The 20,167-nt window shown below is 45.4% G+C and overlaps 1 long non-coding RNA gene and 2 other non-coding genes across 3 annotated transcripts; all 3 read right to left on the reverse strand.

Annotated features, from left to right (window-relative positions):
- Window positions 1–7,548: 7,548 nt before the first annotated feature.
- On the reverse strand, window positions 7,549–9,812 carry LOC143508948 (uncharacterized). The gene is made up of 5 exons (XR_013129552.1): window positions 9,561–9,812; window positions 8,405–8,802; window positions 7,956–8,259; window positions 7,755–7,880; window positions 7,549–7,645 (listed from the first exon to the last, which is right to left on the reverse strand). It is a non-coding gene; the product is annotated as an uncharacterized LOC143508948 (long non-coding RNA).
- A 7,317-nt stretch (window positions 9,813–17,129) lies between these two features.
- On the reverse strand, window positions 17,130–17,211 carry trnas-gcu (transfer RNA serine (anticodon GCU)). The gene has a single exon. It is a non-coding gene; the product is annotated as a tRNA-Ser (tRNA).
- Window positions 17,212–19,055: 1,844 nt separating this feature from the next.
- On the reverse strand, window positions 19,056–19,137 carry trnas-gcu (transfer RNA serine (anticodon GCU)). The gene has a single exon. It is a non-coding gene; the product is annotated as a tRNA-Ser (tRNA).
- Between the last annotated feature and the right edge of the window lie 1,030 nt (window positions 19,138–20,167).

Consider the following 20,167-nt stretch of genomic DNA (forward strand, 5'->3'; position numbering starts at 1 on the left):
AATTATGGTTGTGTGTCGATTGTGATTTCAAAGATGCAAACACTTTCACAGCACAAAAGCAGGCTTGTCTGACTTGTGGGTCCTGCACTTACATCAGGAGACACGATTGTCAGAAATTAAAAAAAGCAACACCGACGAAGGTGGGATTCGAACCCACGCGTGCAAAGCACAATGGATTAGCAGTCCATCGCCTTAACGTCTCGGCCACCTCGTCGTTTGTGGTTGTTTGTCGATAGCAATTTCAAAGAAGCAAGCACTTTCACAGCACAAAAGAAGGCCTTTCTGACTTGTGGGTCCTGTAGTTACAGCAGGAGACACGATTGTCAGAAATTTAAAAAAGCAACACCGACGAAGGTAGGATTCGAACCCACAAGTGCTATGCATAATGGATTAGCAGTCCATCGCCTTACCCTCTCGGCCACCTTGTCGTTTGTGGTTGTGTGTCGATTGCGATTTCAAAGATGCAAACACTTTCACAGCACAAAAGAAGGCTTATCTGACTTGTGGGTCCTGCACTTACACCAGGAGACACGATTGTCAGAAATTAAAGAAAGCAACACCGACGAAGGTGGGATTCGAACCCACGCGTGCTATGCACAATGGATTAGCAGTCCATCGCCTTAACCTCTCGGCCACCTCGTCGTGTGTGGTTGAGTGTCGATAGCAATTTCAAAGAAGCAAACACTTTCACAGCACAAAAGAAGGCTTTTCTGACTTGTGGGTCCTGTAGTTACAGCAGGAGACACGATTGTCAGAAATTAAAGAAAGCAACACAGACGAAGGTGGGATTCGAACACACACGTGCTATGCATAATGGATTAGCAGTCCATCGCCTTAATCTATCGGCCACCTTGTCGTTTGTGCTTGTGTGTCGATTGCGATTTCAAAGATGCAAACACTTTCACAGCACAAAAGCAGCCGTATATGACTTGTGGGTCCTGCACTTACAACAGGAGACACGATTGTCAGAAATTAAAGAAAGCAACACCGACGAAGGTGGGATTCTAACCCACGCGTGCTATGCACAATGGATTAGCAGTCCATCCCCTTAACCTCTCGGCCACCTCGTCGTTTGTGGTTGTGTGTCGATTGCGATTTCAAAGATGCAAACACTTTCACAGCACAAAAGGAGGCTTATCTGACTTGTGGGTCCTGCACTTATATCAGGAGACACGATTGTCAGAAATTAAAGAAAGCAACACCGACGAAGGTGGGATTCGAACCCACGCGTGCTATGCACAATTGATTAGCAGTCCATCGCCTTAACCTCTCGGCCACCTCGTCGTTTGTGGTTGTGTGTCGATAGCAATTTCAAAGAAGCAAACACTTTCACAGCACAAAAGCAGCCGTATATGACTTGTTGGTCCTGCACTTACAACAGGAGACACGATTGTCAGAAATTAAAGAAAGCAACACCGACGAAGGTGGGATTCGAACCCACGCGTGCTATGCACAATGGATTAGCAGTCCATCCACTTAACCTCTTGGCCACCTCGTCGTTTGTGGTTGTGTGTCGATTGCGATTTCAAAGATGCAAACACTTTCACAGCACAAAAGGAGGCTTATCTGACTTGTGGGTCCTGCACTTATATCAGGAGACACGATTGTCAGAAATTAAAGAAAGCAACACCGACGAAGGTGGGATTCGAACCCACGCGTGCTATGCACAATGGATTAGCAGTCCATCGCCTTAACCTCTCGGCCACCTCGTCAATTACAGTTGTGTGTCGATTGCGATTTCAAAGATGCAAACACTTTCACAGCACAAAAGGAGGCTTATCTGACTTGTGGGTCCTGCACTTATATCAGGAGACACGATTGTCAGAAATTAAAGAAAGCAACACCGACGAAGGTGGGATTCGAACCCACGCGTGCTATGCACAATGGATTAGCAGTCCATCGCCTTAACCTCTCGGCCACCTCGTCGTTTGTGGTTGTGTGTCGATAGCAATTTCAAAGAAGCAAACACTTTCACAGCACAAAAGAAGGCTTTTCTGACTTGTGGGTCCTGTAGTTACAGCAGGAGACACGATTGTCAGAAATTAAAGAAAGCAACACCGACGGAGGTGGGATTCGAACACACACGTGCTATGCATAATGGATTAGCAGTCCATCGCCTTAATCTATCGGCCACCTTGTCGTTTGTGCTTGTGTGTCGATTGCGATTTCAAAGATGCAAACACTTTCACAGCACAAAAGCAGCCGTATATGACTTGTGGGTCCTGCACTTACAACAGGAGACACGATTGTCAGAAATTAAAGAAAGCAACACCGACGAAGGTGGGATTCGAACCCACGCATGCTATGCACAATGGATTAGCAGTCCATCGCCTTAACCTCTCGGCCACCTCGTTGTTTGTGGTGGTGTGTTGATTGCGATTTCAAAGATGCAAACACTTTCACAGCACAAAAGGAGGCTTATCTGACTTGTGGGTCCTGCTCTTATATCAGGAGACACGATTGTCAGAAATTAAAGAAAGCAACACCGACGAAGGTGGGATTCGAACCCACGCATGCTATGCACAAGGGATTAGCAGTCCATCGCCTTAACCTCTCGGCCACCTCGTCAATTACAGTTGTGTGTCGATTGCGATTTCAAAGATGCAAACACTTTCACAGCACAAAAGGAGGCTTATCTGACTTGTGGGTCCTGCACTTACTTCAGGAGACACGATTGTCAGAAATTAAAGAAAACAACACCGACAAATGTGGTATTCAAACCCACGCGTGCAAAGCACAATGGATTAGCAGTCCATCGCCTTAACCTCTTGGCTACCTCGTCGCTTGCGGTTTTGTGTCGATTGCGATTTCAAAGATGCAAACACTTTCACAGCACAAAAGCAGCCGTATCTGACTTGTGGGTCCTGCACTTACACCAGGAGACACGATTGTCAGAAATTAAAAAAAGCAACACCGACGAAGGTGGGATTCGAACACACGCGTGCTATGCACAATGGATAAGCAGTCCATCGCCTTAACCTCTCGGCCACCTCGTCAATTATGGTTGTGTGTCGATTGCGATTTCAAAGATGCAAACACTTTCACAGCACAAAAGGAGGCTTATCTGACTTGTGGGTCCTGCACTTATATCAGGAGACACGATTGTCAGAAATTAAAGAAAGCAACACCGACGAAGGTGGGATTCGAACCCACGCGTGCTATGCACAATGGATTAGCAGTCCATCGCCTTAACCTCTCGGCCACCTCGTCAATTACAGTTGTGTGTCGATTGCGATTTCAAAGATGCAAACACTTTCACAGCACAAAAGGAGGCTTATCTGACTTGTGGGTCCTGCACTTATATCAGGAGACACGATTGTCAGAAATTAAAGAAAGCAACACCGACGAAGGTGGGATTCGAACCCACGCGTGCTATGCACAATGGATTAGCAGTCCATCGCCTTAACCTCTCGGCCACCTCGTCAATTACAGTTGTGTGTCGATTGCGATTTCAAAGATGCAAACACTATCACAGCACAAAAGGAGGCTTATCTGACTTGTGGGTCCTGCACTTATATCAGGAGACACGATTGTCAGAAATTAAAGAAAGCAACACCGACGAAGGTGGGATTCGAACCCACGCGTGCTATGCACAATGGATTAGCAGTCCATCGCCTTAACCTCTCGGCCACCTCGTCGTTTGTGGTTGTGTGTCGATAGCAATTTCAAAGAAGCAAACACTTTCACAGCACAAAAGCAGCCGTATATGACTTGTTGGTCCTGCACTTACAACAGGAGACACGATTGTCAGAAATTAAAGAAAGCAACACCGACGAAGGTGGGATTCGAACCCACGCGTGCTATGCACAATGGATTAGCAGTCCATCCACTTAACCTCTTGGCCACCTCGTCGTTTGTGGTTGTGTGTCGATTGCGATTTCAAAGATGCAAACACTTTCACAGCACAAAAGGAGGCTTATCTGACTTGTGGGTCCTGCACTTATATCAGGAGACACGATTGTCAGAAATTAAAGAAAGCAACACCGACGAAGGTGGGATTCGAACCCACGCGTGCTATGCACAATGGATTAGCAGTCCATCGCCTTAACCTCTCGGCCACCTCGTCAATTACAGTTGTGTGTCGATTGCGATTTCAAAGATGCAAACACTTTCACAGCACAAAAGGAGGCTTATCTGACTTGTGGGTCCTGCACTTATATCAGGAGACACGATTGTCAGAAATTAAAGAAAGCAACACCGACGAAGGTGGGATTCGAACCCACGCGTGCTATGCACAATGGATTAGCAGTCCATCGCCTTAACCTCTCGGCCACCTCGTCGTTTGTGGTTGTGTGTCGATAGCAATTTCAAAGAAGCAAACACTTTCACAGCACAAAAGAAGGCTTTTCTGACTTGTGGGTCCTGTAGTTACAGCAGGAGACACGATTGTCAGAAATTAAAGAAAGCAACACCGACGGAGGTGGGATTCGAACACACACGTGCTATGCATAATGGATTAGCAGTCCATCGCCTTAATCTATCGGCCACCTTGTCGTTTGTGCTTGTGTGTCGATTGCGATTTCAAAGATGCAAACACTTTCACAGCACAAAAGGAGGCTTATCTGACTTGTGGGTCCTGCACTTATATCAGGAGACACGATTGTCAGAAATTAAAGAAAGCAACACCGACGAAGGTGGGATTCGAACCCACGCGTGCTATGCACAATGGATTAGCAGTCCATCGCCTTAACCTCTCGGCCACCTCGTCAATTACAGTTGTGTGTCGATTGCGATTTCAAAGATGCAAACACTTTCACAGCACAAAAGGAGGCTTATCTGACTTGTGGGTCCTGCACTTATATCAGGAGACACGATTGTCAGAAATTAAAGAAAGCAACACCGACGAAGGTGGGATTCGAACCCACGCGTGCTATGCACAATGGATTAGCAGTCCATCGCCTTAACCTCTCGGCCACCTCGTCGTTTGTGGTTGTGTGTCGATAGCAATTTCAAAGAAGCAAACACTTTCACAGCACAAAAGAAGGCTTTTCTGACTTGTGGGTCCTGTAGTTACAGCAGGAGACACGATTGTCAGAAATTAAAGAAAGCAACACCGACGGAGGTGGGATTCGAACACACACGTGCTATGCATAATGGATTAGCAGTCCATCGCCTTAATCTATCGGCCACCTTGTCGTTTGTGCTTGTGTGTCGATTGCGATTTCAAAGATGCAAACACTTTCACAGCACAAAAGCAGCCGTATATGACTTGTGGGTCCTGCACTTACAACAGGAGACACGATTGTCAGAAATTAAAGAAAGCAACACCGACGAAGGTGGGATTCGAACCCACGCATGCTATGCACAATGGATTAGCAGTCCATCGCCTTAACCTCTCGGCCACCTCGTTGTTTGTGGTGGTGTGTTGATTGCGATTTCAAAGATGCAAACACTTTCACAGCACAAAAGGAGGCTTATCTGACTTGTGGGTCCTGCTCTTATATCAGGAGACACGATTGTCAGAAATTAAAGAAAGCAACACCGACGAAGGTGGGATTCGAACCCACGCATGCTATGCACAAGGGATTAGCAGTCCATCGCCTTAACCTCTCGGCCACCTCGTCAATTACAGTTGTGTGTCGATTGCGATTTCAAAGATGCAAACACTTTCACAGCACAAAAGGAGGCTTATCTGACTTGTGGGTCCTGCACTTACTTCAGGAGACACGATTGTCAGAAATTAAAGAAAACAACACCGACAAATGTGGTATTCAAACCCACGCGTGCAAAGCACAATGGATTAGCAGTCCATCGCCTTAACCTCTTGGCTACCTCGTCGCTTGCGGTTTTGTGTCGATTGCGATTTCAAAGATGCAAACACTTTCACAGCACAAAAGCAGCCGTATCTGACTTGTGGGTCCTGCACTTACACCAGGAGACACGATTGTCAGAAATTAAAAAAAGCAACACCGACGAAGGTGGGATTCGAACACACGCGTGCTATGCACAATGGATAAGCAGTCCATCGCCTTAACCTCTCGGCCACCTCGTCAATTATGGTTGTGTGTCGATTGCGATTTCAAAGATGCAAACACTTTCACAGCACAAAAGGAGGCTTATCTGACTTGTGGGTCCTGCACTTATATCAGGAGACACGATTGTCAGAAATTAAAGAAAGCAACACCGACGAAGGTGGGATTCGAACCCACGCGTGCTATGCACAATGGATTAGCAGTCCATCGCCTTAACCTCTCGGCCACCTCGTCAATTACAGTTGTGTGTCGATTGCGATTTCAAAGATGCAAACACTTTCACAGCACAAAAGGAGGCTTATCTGACTTGTGGGTCCTGCACTTATATCAGGAGACAAGATTGTCAGAAATTAAAGAAAACAACACCGACGAATGTGGTATTCAAACCCACGCGTGCAAAGCACAATGGATTAGCAGTCCATCGCCTTAACCTCTTGGCTACCTCGTCGCTTGTGGTTTTGTGTCGATTGCGATTTCAAAGATGCAAACACTTTCACAGCACAAAAGCAGCCGAATCTGACTTGTGGGTCCTGCACTTACACCAGGAGACACGATTGTCAGAAATTAAAAAACGCAACACCGACGAAGGTGGGATTCGAACACACGCGTGCTATGCACAATGGATTAGCAGTCCATCGCCTTAACCTCTCGGCCACCTCGTCAATTATGGTTGTGTGTCGATTGCGATTTCAAAGATGCAAACACTTTCACAACACAAAAGCAGGCTTGTCTGACTTGTGGGTCCTGCACTTACATCAGGAGACACGATTGTCAGAAATTAAAAAAAGCAACACCGACGAAGGTGGGATTCGAACACACGCGTGCTATGCACAATGGATAAGCAGTCCATCGCCTTAACCTCTCGGCCACCTCGTCAATTACAGTTGTGTGTCGATTGCGATTTCAAAGATGCAAACACTTTCACAGCACAAAAGCAGCCGTATCTGACTTGTGGGTACTGCACTTACACCAGGAGAAACGATTGTCAGAAATTAACACTAGGAACCCGACGGCCGCGAAAATTTTCGCAAGGCTTAGTAAGGTCCATGTAGCCCACTCCCCTGCTGTGAAGAGATTAACGCCCATTGTCTTGGTAATGCGGTGGAAGCGTCTCACCCCCAGCTCATACGCCTGCCAAAGCACAAGCGGCTCACCTCCAAGCTCATACAAGGCACCAAACGTGATACTTCACGAAAAACTTGGTTACAAACAAGCAGACTGTATATGTTACCGATCCTACAACAAACAGCGGAAATTTTGTAGACTCGTGTTTCAAATGAGTTTCTCAAATGAGTCCCGTCAAACAATAAAAATAAATAAAATTGTCTGAACCTCTTTGTATATTGTTTGAAGCTCTTTGTATATTTACTACACTATATAATATTTGTTACACTTTCTGTTTCCGCGTTTGAATTCGCGTTTGAAAAGCTAAGAAATTATATGGCGCAATTATATATATGGCTGATAAATGTTGTGATCTAAACAGCAGACTGGAAAAGGAGAGGAAAAGACAGGAAGAACAAATTCATGTGCTGTAAAACAACTTTATTTTGATCAAACATGGATGTCTATTCCGGGTTTCTTGAAGTGGAATGTCAAGAAAGTTGAGGGTGTCTTGAAGTTGAGGGTGTACTCGCCAGATGCACTTGCCGCATGCAACACACGCGTTGATGCTGTGGAGAACAATTCAAGGTACACCTTACATTTTGAATAAAATCTTTCAGAAGACAAAAATACGTAACATATGTGGTGTTACGTATGTAGGCCTACTTATCAACGTACCTTCATGTAGTTGTAGCCAACAGTTGCTACACAGCCAGGGTGTACTCGCTGCATGCAACGGGCCACCGGCGTGTTCCTGCGTGCACTGTGTATGCACGCACCTTCATGATGTCTGTCAACGGCGCACTGCAAAGAACAAAGTACATGTTATATTTTGAACGAATTTATTCATGTGTACCAGCCAGGGACCCTCTTTCTTACATTTGCGGCAGGTTCATCGTTCATCGCTGCCAAGGTCAACGGGCCACCGGCGTGTTCCTGCGCGCACTGTGTATGCACGCACAGAAGTACATGTTATATTTAGAACGAATTCATTCATGTATAAATTGATTCTGTGAAAATGTCACAGGCATGGGTCATAACAGAACGGGAATCCAATTCCAGCAACCATGAGAAAAATAACCAGCAACCACGACGAGAAATAAACAGAGGACTAACACGGAAACAGACATGAAATGGCAGGAGATGCGGGGCAGACCGTGACACCGGGTTTCATGATGTGCGACTGTGGAACAGAAAGAGAAGAGATTTTTGGTTATGTTCAAATAATAGTGTGTGTGTATATATATGTGTGTGTGATTGGTTGTCTGTATATATATATAATATATTTATATATATATATATATATATAAATATACTTATCGACGTACCTTCATGTAGTTTTAGGTACACAGTTGCCACACAGCCAGGGACACTCTGCCCTACACTTGCGACAGGTGTACTTGCCGCATGCAGCGCACGGGGTTATGCTGTGGTTCCGGTTGCAGTTTGTCTGCACCTGACACGTAGTCTTCTTTCCAGGAGCAGGCGAAGGACGTGGCGTTCTCTTCAACTCCTTTTCCTGTAGGAAACGAAGACGGAGTTCCTCAGCAAGAGTACACATAAAAACTCTCCTACTCTCTGTGGACCCCGTACATGCCGTGTACAAAACATGCGCGTTCATCGCTGCCAGGTCAAGTATGTTATAAAACACTGCAACGGGCCACCGGCGTGTTCCTGCGCGCACTGTGTATGCACGCGCCTTCTGGTCCATGATGTCAACGGCGCACTGCAAAGAACAAATACAAAGAAGTACATGTTATATTTTGAATAAATTCATTCATGTATGATAAATTGATTTATCAATGCCAACACATGCATACCTTCGTCCGGTTGTAGTCCGTCACAGTGTTTGGCTTCTTTTTGCGGTCGTCTGCAATCTCCACGTGCGTGTGCATAGTGCTCAGAACGCAAACTGTTTTGTTGGGCTTGGAGGCATACACCGTCAGAAGCGCATCATCGGATCTGTACACCTCCGTTGACAACTTCTCACGTCCCTTGGCGTTTTTGGCTTCCAAAGGAACTTCTCGGCGAATCTTGTTCATTGTCCCAAGCAGAGTCGTGTTGCATTCCAGCAGCTTCTTAGCCAGGGAAAGAGATGTGAAAAAATTGTCTGTGGCTACAGTTCTGCCCTTGCCCAGGTATGGCTTCATAAGCTTCATCACCACATTCTCGGACACTCTTTCCCCCTTGGGACGATCGGGGTCCTTTCCAAGGTATGGAATGGCGTTGCACATGTACTTTGTGTTCAACTCAGAAGCAACCCAAAACTTTATTCCAAACTTGTCCGGCTTTGAGGCAATGTACTGGGTGAATGGACAGCGAACCTTGGTCGGAAACAGCTGCTCGTCGACTGTCAGTTCCTTGCCTGGGGTATAGCACAAAATGCAGTTGTTCACAAATCGCTGCCAGATGTCCGAAATCGCAGCAAATCTGTCGCTCTTTGCACGCTCCGCACGGGTGTCCTTATTATCAAAGCGCAAGTACCGCATGATTTCTTGGTAGCGGTCCCGTGCCATTGTCTCCTGGATCGAAGGCACAGCGAACATTGCCGACCAACAGTCCGACATCGCTCCAACTGGACAGAGGACTGCTCGTAGAAATAGGATTGCTACGAATGCCATAAACTCGCTGACCGACAAACTCCAGCTGCTGTCTGTTCTGCGGGCTTCATGGACAGTGCAGTCTGTGATGATTCGCAGCATCTCCATGTCGAGCAAACACAGAAAACTCTGCAGTCTGCTTGTGATCCTACGCTGTATTAGTAAAAGTAAACAAATGACGCTAGGTAAATTACACGTACTAAATATCATTCAAACACAAGCAGAAACACTGGAAAGAAATATGAAGTTACTATACCTTTGCATGCTCTGTAGGCCCGGACGGCTCAACAAATGTTGAATTAGGCGAACAGCTGCTGACACGAGAGCGTGCGATGCCAACCTTCTCCCAAACAGTTCCATCTTTTGCCCGTACGGTTGGTGCAGGTGTGGTGTCAGCCTGTGTCCGTCTCTTCCTTGGAGGGCTCTGTTGTACCTCATCCGATGTACTGCTTCTTTCTTCATCGGATGAATCGCTGGTCAAAAAACAGGAGGGTCCTTCTCCCGCATCGGACTCACAGCAGTCCTCGTTGGTCAGCAAAGCCGCAACTTCTTGACCGGTGAACGTCCTCTGTCTTGCCATGGTGTTTTGCGTCGTCTCCACACAGGATAGTAGTGAAAATGTAAGTCGCCTGCCTTTGGGTTTCAGCTTTTATCATGACTCTGAAGAACACACCCACAACAGCGCATACTAATTATACTTTATTATAATAGGTGGCGCTTCACACATAACGCCGAAACCGAAACCGGGCTAATCCCCTGCATACACGGGAACAATAAAAGTTGATTGGACCCGTGATAATGGTTCACGGCAATCCGTGAATATCAGTCAAACACAAGCATAAACACTGCAAAAAATATTATATTACTATGCTGTATGAGTAAAAATAAATAAATGACGCTAAGTTATTTACACAAACGAAATATCTTATTTACACAAACGAAATATCAGTCAAACACAAGCATAAACACTGCAAAAAATATTATATTACTATGCTGTATGAGTAAAAATAAATAAATGACGCTAAGTTATTTACACAAACGAAATATCTTATTTACACGAACGAAATATCAGTCAAACACAAGAAAACACAAAAAATATTATATTACTATGCTGTATGAGTAAAAATAAATAAATGACGCTAAGTTATTTACACAAACGAAATATCTTATTTACACGAACGAAATATCAGTCAAACACAAGCATAAACACTGCAAAAAATATTATATTACTATGCTGTATGAGTAAAAATAAATAAATGACGCTAAGTTATTTACACAAACGAAATATCTTATTTACACGAACGAAATATCAGTCAAACACAAGAAAACACAAAAAATATTATATTACTATGCTGTATGAGTAAAAATAAATAAATGACGCTAAGTTATTTACACAAACGAAATATCTTATTTACACGAACGAAATATCAGTCAAACACAAGCATAAACACTGCAAAAAATATTATATTACTATGCTGTATGAGTAAAAATAAATAAATGACGCTAAGTTATTTACATGAACGAAATATCTTATTTACACAAACGAAATATCAGTCAAACACAAGCATAAACACTGCAAAAAAATATTATGTTACTATGCTGTATGAGTAAAAATAAGTAAATGTACAAATAAATATTACTTTACTATACCTTTATTACTTTGTTGCTGCTATTGAAGTGCATACACAAGAAAATCTGGGACGCTTGCTTCATACATAACGCCAATACCACGCTAATGATAATGTGTTTCACGGGAACAATATGAACCCGTGATAATGGTTGGTTCAGCCATGTAAATGTGTGGCGCTATTGAAGTGCATACACAAGAAAATCTGGGACGTTTGCTTCATACATAACGCCAATACCACGCTAATGATAATGTGTTTCACGGGAACAATATGGACCCGTGATAATGGTTGGTTCAGCCATGTAAATGTGTGGCGCTATTGAAGTGCATGCACAAGAAAATCTGAGACGCTTGCTTCATACATAACGCCAATACCACGCTAATGATAATGGTTCACCGCTCTAAATAATACTTATGTCAATATGTAGCGCTTCACACATAACGCCGAAACAGGGCTAAACTTTATTTATTTATTTTAGACTACAAACTAGACCTGGTGCACACAGACTGCACACAGACTAGACCTGGTGCACCACAGAGCTCCTGCCACAGAGCTCCTGCCTGTCTTTCTGCTCCTGTCTTGCTCTGAAATTAACATATGTATGGTCCTGCTAATTGGGCAGGAGAAGGAGGGGTGATGTCCTCAGAACCTTGAAATCTCAGGAGTTCCAGTGTTAAAGAAAGCAACACCGACGAAGGTGGGATTCGAACCCACGCGTGCTATGCATAATGGATTAGCAGTCCATCGTCTTAACCTCTCGGCCACCTCGTCAATTACAGTTGTGTGTCGATTGCGATTTCAAAGATGCAAACACTTTCACAGCACAAAAGGAGGCTTGTCTGACTTGTGGGTCCTGCACTTACATCAGAAGACACGATTGTCAGAAATTTAAAAAAGCAACACCGACGAAGGTGGGATTCGAACCCACGCGTGCTATGCAAAATGGATAAGCAGTCCATCACCTTAACCTCTAGGCCACCTCGTCGTTTGTGGTTGTGTGTCGATAGCAATTTCAAAGAAGCAAACACTTTCACAGCACAAAAGAAGGCTTTTTTGACTTGTGGGTCCTGTAGTTACAGCAGGAGACACGATTGTCAGAAATTAAAGAAAGCAACAACGACGAAGGTGGGATTCGAACCCACACGGGCTATGCATAATGGATTAGCAGTCCATCGCCTTAATCTCTCGGCCACCTTGTCGTTTGTGGTTGTGTGTCGATTGCGATTTCAAAGATGCAAACACTTTCACAGCACAAAAGCAGCCGTATATGACTTGTGGGTACTGCACTTACAACAGGAGACACGATTGTCAGAAATTAAGGAAAGCAACACCGACGAAGGTGGGATTCGAACCCACGCGTGCTATGCACAATGGATTAGCAGTCCATCGCCTTAACCTCTCGGCCACCTCGTCAATTACAGTTGTGTGTCGATTGCGATTTCAAAGATGCAAACACTTTCACAGCACAAAAGGAGGCTTATCTGACTTGTGGGTCCTGCACTTACTTCAGGAGACACGATTGTCAGAAATTAAAGAAAACAACACCGACGAATGTGGTATTCAAACCCACGCGTGCAAAGCACAATGGATTAGCAGTCCATCGCCTTAACCTCTTGGCTACCTCGTCGCTTGTGGTTTTGTGTCGATTGCGATTTCAAAGATGCAAACACTTTCACAGCACAAAAGCAGCCGTATCTGACTTGTGGGTACTGCACTTACACCAGGAGACACGATTGTCAGAAATTAAAGAAAGCAACACCGACGAAGGTGGGATTCGAACCCACGCGTGCTATGCATAATGGATTAGCAGTCCATCTCCTTAACCTCTCGGCCACCTCGTCAATCACGGTTGTGTGTCGATTGCGATTTCAAAGATGCAAACACTTTCACAGCACAAAAGGAGGCTTGTCTGACTTGTGGGTCCTGCACTTACATCAGGAGACACGATTGTCAGAAATTTAAAAAAGCAACACCGACGAAGGTGGGATTCGAACCCACGCGAGCTATGCAAAATGGATAAGCAGTCCATCACCTTAACCTCTAGGCCACCTCGTCGTTTGTGGTTGTGTGTCGATAGCAATTTCAAAGAAGCAAACACTTTCACAGCACAAAAGAAGGCTTTTTTGACTTGTGGGTCCTGCACTTACATCAGGAGACACGATTGTCAGAAATTTAAAAAAGCAACACCGACGAAGGTGGGATTCGAACCCAGGCGTGCTATGCAAAATTGATTAGCAGTCCATCACCTTAACCTCTAGGCCACCTAGTCGTTTGTGGTTGTTTGTCTATTGCGATTTCAAAGATGCAAACACTTTCACAGCACAAAAGAAGGCTTATCTGACTTGTGGGTCCTGCACTTACACCAGGAGACACGATTGTCAGAAATTAAAGAAAGCAACACCGACGAAGGTGGGATTCTAACCCACGCGTGCTATGCACAATGGATTAGCAGTCCATCGCCTTAACCTCTCGGCCACCTCGTCAATTACGGTTGTGTGTCGATTGCGATTTCAAAGATGCAAATACTTTCACAGCACAAAAGGAGGCGTATCTGACTTGTGGGTCCTGCACTTATATCAGGAGACACGATGGTCAGAAATTAAAGAAAGCAACACCGACGAAGGTGGGATTCGAACCCACGCGTGCTATGCACAATGGATTAGCAGTCCATCGCCTTAACCTCTCGGCCACCTCGTCGTTTGTGGTTGTGTGTCGATAGCAATTTCAAAGAAGCAAACACTTTCACAGCACAAAAGAAGGCTTTTCTGACTTGTGGGTCCTGTAGTTACAGCAGGAGACACGATTGTCAGAAATTAAAGAAAGCAACACCGACGGAGGTGGGATTCGAACACACACGTGCTATGCATAATGGATTAGCAGTCCATCGCCTTAATCTATCGGCCACCTTGTCGTTTGTGCTTGTGTGTCGATTGCGATTTCAAAGATGCAAACACTTTCACAGCACAAAAGCAGCCGTATATGACTTGTGGGTCCTGCACTTACAACAGGAGACACGATTGTCAGAAATTAAAGAAAGCAACACCGACGAAGGTGGGATTCGAACCCACGCATGCTATGCACAATGGATTAGCAGTCCATCGCCTTAACCTCTCGGCCACCTCGTTGTTTGTGGTGGTGTGTCGATTGCGATTTCAAAGATGCAAACACTTTCACAGCACAAAAGGAGGCTTATCTGACTTGTGGGTCCTGCTCTTATATCAGGAGACACGATTGTCAGAAATTAAAGAAAGCAACACCGACGAAGGTGGGATTCGAACCCACGCGTGCTATGCACAAGGGATTAGCAGTCCATCGCCTTAACCTCTCGGCCACCTCGTCAATTACAGTTGTGTGTCGATTGCGATTTCAAAGATGCAAACACTTTCACAGCACAAAAGGAGGCTTATCTGACTTGTGGGTCCTGCACTTACTTCAGGAGACACGATTGTCAGAAATTAAAGAAAACAACACCGACAAATGTGGTATTCAAACCCACGCGTGCAAAGCACAATGGATTAGCAGTCCATCGCCTTAACCTCTTGGCTACCTCGTCGCTTGCGGTTTTGTGTCGATTGCGATTTCAAAGATGCAAACACTTTCACAGCACAAAAGCAGCCGTATCTGACTTGTGGGTCCTGCACTTACACCAGGAGACACGATTGTCAGAAATTAAAAAAAGCAACACCGACGAAGGTGGGATTCGAACACACGCGTGCTATGCACAATGGATAAGCAGTCCATCGCCTTAACCTCTCGGCCACCTTGTCAATTATGGTTGTGTGTCGATTGCGATTTCAAAGATGCAAACACTTTCACAACACAAAAGCAGGCTTGTCTGACTTGTGGGTCCTGCACTTACATCAGGAGACACGATTGTCAGAAATTAAAAAAAGCAACACCGACGAAGGTGGGATTCAAACCCACGCGTGCAAAGCACAATGGATTAGCAGTCCATCGCCTTAACCTCTCGGCCACCTCGTCAATTATGGTTGTGTGTCGATTGTGATTTCAAAGATGCAAACACTTTCACAGCACAAAAGCAGGCTTGTCTGACTTGTGGGTCCTGCACTTACATCAGGAGACACGATTGTCAGAAATTAAAAAAAGCAACACCGACGAAGGTGGGATTCGAACCCACGCGTGCAAAGCACAATGGATTAGCAGTCCATCACCTTAACCTCTCGGCCACCTCATCGTTTGTGGTTGTGTGTCGATAGCAATTTCAAAGAAGCAAGCACTTTCACAGCACAAAAGAAGGCCTTTCTGACTTGTGGGTCCTGTAGTTACAGCAGGAGACACGATTGTCAGAAATTAAAGAAAGCAACACCGACGAAGGTGGGATTCGAACCCACGCGTGCTATGCACAATGGATTAGCAGTCCATCGCCTTAACCTCTCGGCCACCTCGTCAATTACGGTTGTGTGTCGATTGCGATTTCAAAGATGCAAATACTTTCACAGCACAAAAGGAGGCTTATCTGACTTGTTGGTCCTGCACTTACAACAGGAGACACGATTGTCAGAAATTAAAGAAAGCAACACAGACGAAGGTGGGATTCGAACCCACGCGTGCTATGCACAATGGATTAGCAGTCCATTGCCTTAACCTCTCGGCCACCTCGTCGTTTGTGGTTGTGTGTCGATTGCGATTTCAAAGATGCAAACACTTTCACAGCACAAAAGGAGGCTTATCTGACTTGTGGGTCCTGCACTTATATCAGGAGACACGATTGTCAGAAATTAAAGAAAGCAACACCGACGAAGGTGGGATTCGAACCCACGCGTGCTATGCACAATGGATTAGCAGTCCATCGCCTTAACCTCTCGGCCACCTTGTCAATTACAGTTGTGTGTCGATTGCGATTTCAAAGATGCAAACACTTTCACAGCACAAAAGGAGGCTTATCTGACTTGTGGGTCCTGCACTTATATCAGGAGACACGACTGTCAGAAATTAAAGAAAACAACACCGACGAAGGTGGGATTCGAACCCACGCATGCTATGCACAATGGATTAGCAGTCCATCGCCTTAACCTCTCGGCCACCTCGTCAATTACAGTTGTGTGTCGATTGCGATTTCAAAGATGCAAACACTATCACAGCACAAAAGAAGGCTTATCTGACTTGTGGGTCCTGCACTTATATCAGGAGACACGATTGTCAGAAATTAAAGAAAGCAACACCGACGAAGGTGGGATTCGAACCCACGCGTGCTATGCACAATGGATTAGCAGTACATCGCCTTAACCTCTCGGCCACCTCGTCAATTACAGTTGTGAGTCGATTGCGATTTCAAAGATGCAAACACTTTCACAGCACAAAAGGAGGCTTATCTGACTTGTGGGTCCTGCACTTACTGCAGGAGACAAGATTGTCAGAAATTAAAGAAAACAACACCGACGAATGTGGTATTCAAACCCACGCGTGCAAAGCACAATGGATTAGCAGTCCATCGCCTTAACCTCTTGGCTACCTCGTCGCTTGTGGTTTTGTGTCGATTGCGATTTCAAAGATGCAAACACTTTCACAGCACAAAAGCAGCCGAATCTGACTTGTGGGTCCTGCACTTACACCAGGAGACACGATTGTCAGAAATTAAAAAACGCAACACCGACGAAGGTGGGATTCGAACACACGCGTGCTATGCACAATGGATTAGCAGTCCATCACCTTAACCTCTCGGCCACCTCGTCAATTATGGTTGTGTGTCGATTGCGATTTCAAAGATGCAAACACTTTCACAACACAAAAGCAGGCTTGTCTGACTTGTGGGTCCTGCACTTACATCAGGAGACACGATTGTCAGAAATTAAAAAAAGCAACACCGACGAAGGTGGGATTCGAACCCACGCGTGCAAAGCACAATGGATTAGCAGTCCATCGCCTTAACCTCTCGGCCACCTCGTCAATTATGGTTGTGTGTCGATTGTGATTTCAAAGATGCAAACACTTTCACAGCACAAAAGCAGGCTTGTCTGACTTGTGGGTCCTGCACTTACATCAGGAGACACGATTGTCAGAAATTAAAAAAAGCAACACCGACGAAGGTGGTATTCGAACCCACGCGTGCAAAGCACAATGGATTAGCAGTCCATCGCCTTAACCTCTCGGCCACCTCGTCGTTTGTGGTTGTGTGTCGATTGCGATTTCAAAGATGCAAACACTTTCACAGCACAAAAGAAGGCTTATCTGACTTGTGGGTCCTGCACTTACACCAGGAGACACGATTGTCAGAAATTAAAGAAAGCAACACCGACGAAGGTGGGATTCGAACCCACGCGTGCTATGCACAATGGATTAGCAGTCCATCGCCTTAACCTCTCGGCCACCTCGTCGTGTGTGGTTGTGTGTCGATAGCAATTTCAAAGAAGCAAACACTTTCACAGCACAAAAGAAGGCTTTTCTGACTTGTGGGTCCTGTAGTTACAGCAGGAGACACGATTGTCAGAAATTAAAGAAAGCAACACCGACGAAGGTGGGATTCGAACACACACGTGCTATGCATAATGGATTAGCAGTCCATCGCCTTAATCTATCGGCCACCTTGTCGTTTGTGCTTGTGTGTCGATTGCGATTTCAAAGATGCAAACACTTTCACAGCACAAAAGCAGCCGTATATGACTTGTGGGTCCTGCACTTACAACAGGAGACACGATTGTCAGAAATTAAAGAAAGCAACACCGACGAAGGTGGGATTCTAACCCACGCGTGCTATGCACAATGGATTAGCAGTCCATCCCCTTAACCTCTTGGCCACCTCGTCGTTTGTGGTTGTGTGTCGATTGCGATTTCAAAGATGCAAACACTTTCACAGCACAAAAGGAGGCTTATCTGACTTGTGGGTCCTGCACTTATATCAGGAGACACGATTGTCAGAAATTAAAGAAAGCAACACCGACGAAGGTGGGATTCAAACCCACGCGTGCTATGCACAATGGATTAGCAGTCCATCGCCTTAACCTCTCGGCCACCTCGTCAATTACAGTTGTGTGTCGATTGCGATTTCAAAGATGCAAACACTTTCACAGCACAAAAGGAGGCTTATCTGACTTGTGGGTCCTGCACTTATATCAGGAGACACGATTGTCAGAAATTAAAGAAAGCAACACCGACGAAGGTGGGATTCGAACCCACGCGTGCTATGCACAATGGATTAGCAGTCCATCGCCTTAACCTCTCGGCCACCTCGTCAATTACAGTTGTGAGTCGAATGCGATTTCAAAGATGCAAACACTTTCACAGCACAAAAGGAGGCTTATCTGACTTGTGGGTCCTGCACTTACTTCAGGAGACAAGATTGTCAGAAATTAAAGAAAACAACACCGACGAATGTGGTATTCAAACCCACGCGTGCAAAGCACAATGGATTAGCAGTCCATCGCCTTAACCTCTTGGCTACCTCGTCGCTTGTGGTTTTGTGTCGATTGCGATTTCAAAGATGCAAACACTTTCACAGCACAAAAGCAGCTGAATCTGACTTGTGGGTCCTGCACTTACACCAGGAGACACGATTGTCAGAAATTAAAAAAAGCAACACCGACGAAGGTGGGATTCGAACACACGCGTGCTATGCACAATGGATTAGCAGTCCATCGCCTTAACCTCTCGGCCACCTCGTCAATTATGGTTGTGTGTCGATTGCGATTTCAAAGATGCAAACACTTTCACAACACAAAAGCAGGCTTGTCTGACTTGTGGGTCCTGCACTTACATCAGGAGACACGATTGTCAGAAATTAAAAAAAGCAACACCGACGAAGGTGGGATTCGAACCCACGCGTGCAAAGCACAATGGATTAGCAGTCCATCGCCTTAACCTCTCGGCCACCTCGTCAATTATGGTTGTGTGTCGATTGTGATTTCAAAGATGCAAACACTTTCACAGCACAAAAGCAGGCTTGTCTGACTTGTGGGTCCTGCACTTACATCAGGAGACACGATTGTCAGAAATTAAAAAAAGCAACACCGACGAAGGTGGGATTCGAACCCACGCGTGCAAAGCACAATGGTTAAGCAGTCCATCGCCTTAACCTCTCGGCCACCTCGTCATTTGTGGGTGTGTGTCGATAGCAATTTCAAAGAAGCAAGCACTTTCACAGCACAAAAGAAGGCCTTTCTGACTTGTGGGTCCTGTAGTTACAGCAGGAGACACGATTGTCAGAAATTAAAGAAAGCAACACCGACGAAGGTGGGATTCGAACCCACAAGTGCTATGCATAATGGATTAGCAGTCCATCGCCTTACCCTCTCGGCCACCTTGTCGTTTGTGGTTGTGTGTCGATTGCGATTTCAAAGATGCAAACACTTTCACAGCACAAAAGAAGGCTTATCTGACTTGTGGGTCCTGTAGTTACAGCAGGAGACACGATTGTCAGAAATTAAAGAAAGCAACACCGACGAAGGTGGGATTCGAACCCACGCGTGCTATGCACAATGGATTAGCAGTCCATCGCCTTAACCTCTCGGCCACTTCGTCAATTACGGTTGTGTGTCGATTGCGATTTCAAAGATGCAAATACTTTCACAGCACAAAAGGAGGCTTATCTGACTTGTGGGTCCTGCACTTATATCAGGAGACACGATTGTCAGAAATTAAAGAAAGCAACACCGACGAAGGTGGGATTCGAACCCACGCGTGCTATGCACAATGGATTAGCAGTCCATCGCCTTAACCTCTCGGCCACCTCGTCAATTACAGTTGTGTGTCGATTGCGATTTCAAAGATGCAAACACTTTCACAGCACAAAAGCAGCCGTATCTGACTTGTGGGTACTGCACTTACACCAGGAGACACGATTGTCAGAAATTAAAGAAAGCAACACCGACGAAGGTGGGATTCGAACCCACGCGTGCTATGCATAATG

This window comes from Brachyhypopomus gauderio, chromosome 2, assembly GCF_052324685.1.
Source record: "Brachyhypopomus gauderio isolate BG-103 chromosome 2, BGAUD_0.2, whole genome shotgun sequence".
NCBI classification, from domain to species: Eukaryota; Metazoa; Chordata; class Actinopteri; order Gymnotiformes; family Hypopomidae; genus Brachyhypopomus; species Brachyhypopomus gauderio.